Raw genomic sequence first — 2582 nt, 5'->3', positions numbered from 1 at the left:
TGGGCACAATACTTTTTGCCTCCTTCTCCAATTGGCAGGGTCAGTCACTCAGATATGGTACAGCAGGGCAGGTCTAGCTGAAGAGGAGTTACTGGGATGGGTTGTTTGTGGCACTTACTATAGCCACCAGGGCGGGTCAGTAATCAGTGCAGGGCAGGTTCCAGTAGGCCGTGCCTGTGCTGCTTGGTGGTGTGATGTTAAGAGCAAGGTGCAGGTAGACAGGATGTAGCAGGGAGATTGTTATGTGTGGATCTAAGATGGATATGGGAGAGAGGAGAGAGGAACAGAAGCCAAAAACATATAAACAAACAAAAAAGAATGCTAGGGGTGCTTGCTGTTGGAGTGGAGAATGAGAGACTATGAAATGGAGAAAAACAAAAAGGGGAAGAGAAAGAAAAAAAAGAAAAGAAAAGAATGAATAAATAAAAATCAGAAAGGGAAAAGAACAGCAAAGTTCCCACGGATCCCGCTGGTGTGGCTATGAGGTCTGGGGAAGTTGTTTTTAGGTGTTGCTGTACAGCCTGGCTAGAAGGCGTAGAGGTATACAGTGCCAGGTATTCAGAGAACAGAAAGAGATGGATGATACAGAGAGACGAGAAACAGTTGTTTTGTCTCCCGCTGGAAGCTCTGTGAAGCTGCTTTCTCGTACCCCATTTGTTGGTCTCCGATAGGAGTCCTAGATGGCAGATCTGTGCTGTGTTAGCTAATAGGGGACCTCTGCATGAATCTCTCTTAGCTCTCCCTTCTCTGTCAATTTTCTCACTCCATTTGGTGCTTGGCTGAGTTCGTTATCTCTTCATTTGATGTTTTAGGGTTTCAGGATTGTTGTTTTCTCTGTTTGGCTTAGTTTTTCGGATCTTTGCTGTGGAGGGACAGCATGGTGTTTCTGCCTAGAGCGCTATTTTGCCGGAAGTAATCTAGAAGCTTGTTTCTTAATTTTAAACTGTTATTGCTACTGAATTATTTATGTAATAAATAAAGGCTGTGTTTTAAAAATAAACTCTTAAGATATCTTCCTTCTTGAAAAAGAAAGTGTCTAGGAGTCACTGCAAAGCCCATGTGGTTTTGGTTGTTATAAAGTCTTTCACTATAGCAAATTGTTACAAGTGTATATCACTTTGAATTTGTATATTTTATCTAGATTTGTTCCTGGAATATTTTAACTGGTCCCTAATATCTCTGATAAAATAAATATTAATTTCAAGGAAAAGGTAAATTCTGCCAACATGTCCCATTAGTTGAATATTCCTATAAACCATTCTTCAACTGCAATATAAGGAGGTTGAATGTGTCATTCATTTTTCTTGAAAAAATATTTGTAACTAATAAAAATACTCTAAGGCAATGGAGCAAAAGATGAGAAACATAATTTTTTTAAAAAAAGGAGACTAAAGAAAGACTGTTGTTGTTAGGGGCCATAGAGTTGGCTACAATTCATAGTGACATATATAATAGAATGAAACTTAACTTTGCCTAGTCCTGTGCCATCTTCATGATCTTTGGTATGTTTGAGTCCATTTTGAATACTGTATCAATTTATTTCATTGATGGTGTCCCTCATTTTTGCTGACCAACTATGATGTTCTTTTCTAGTAACTGATGTTTCCTGTTTGTCTTAGTTATCTAGTGCTGCTGTAACAGAAATAGTGTAAGTCGATGGCTTTAAAAAAGAGAAATTTATTCTCTCACAGAGGCACATAGAGTGTGCCTTTGGGCACTCCATGTATGGGTCTGTGGGTCTAACCTGATAAATCCACTCTAGCATGCCAATTTCCCTAAGTCTTTGGATACCTTCTTCTACAGTATATCAAGGCAGGTCTGGTACTTCAACTTGATTTAGTGTAGGCCACCATGTAACCCATGCTTCAGCAACCCACCAAATAAACTATTAGATCCTTTCCTAACCTGTCAAGCTGAAACACTGAATGAAGATTCTGTGCTTAGTGGGCCCATATCAATAAACTCAGAATGATCCATCTTTGTTCTTTGCACCATTATCCTACACCCTTATTAGCCATTCCCAAACATATTCCCCAGGTTTCTGTTTGTATATACTCGAAAAGTCAAGCAGTTCTTCTGGAGTGTAGTATACCTTCTCCTGAGTCACACTTTGTACTTCACCTTTTAGGGCTCTCTAGGACTTAAGTCTAGTTATAGGTCTAGAAGCCAAAGTAAGTGGTTGGGATGTGTTTTGAGAACATTTAGCATTGTCTTGTAAGGCATCTGCCTCAGGTGATGCCTAGGAAATGACTTTTACAAAGGTTCTTTAGACACAGCTGGGATAATCTCATTAGATGGGGGTGGAGGGGCTAATGGTTTTACTGGGGAGGGTGGTTTAGCAGACAAAGACGGAGTAATCTCTTCAGATGGGAGAGGGCTGGTTCTGTTGGCAAGAATGATTCAATGGAATTTAGGGGCTTGGTGTCTCTAGCTTCCTGATTATCTGCCCATATGGCCCCATCCCAAGTTTCAGGATCTCCTTTCTTGTTAATCAATGCCCTCACTTTAACTTCAGACACTACTCGAGGTTGGAAATTGAGTTGTCACTTAATTCAGCCACTCGTACAATAAGACTCTTGGTT

The sequence above is a fragment of the Trichechus manatus genome, unplaced genomic scaffold (genome assembly GCF_000243295.1).
Source record: "Trichechus manatus latirostris isolate Lorelei unplaced genomic scaffold, TriManLat1.0 scaffold00090, whole genome shotgun sequence".
Taxonomy (NCBI): domain Eukaryota; kingdom Metazoa; phylum Chordata; class Mammalia; order Sirenia; family Trichechidae; genus Trichechus; species Trichechus manatus.
This window is presented reverse-complemented; position numbering follows the sequence as displayed.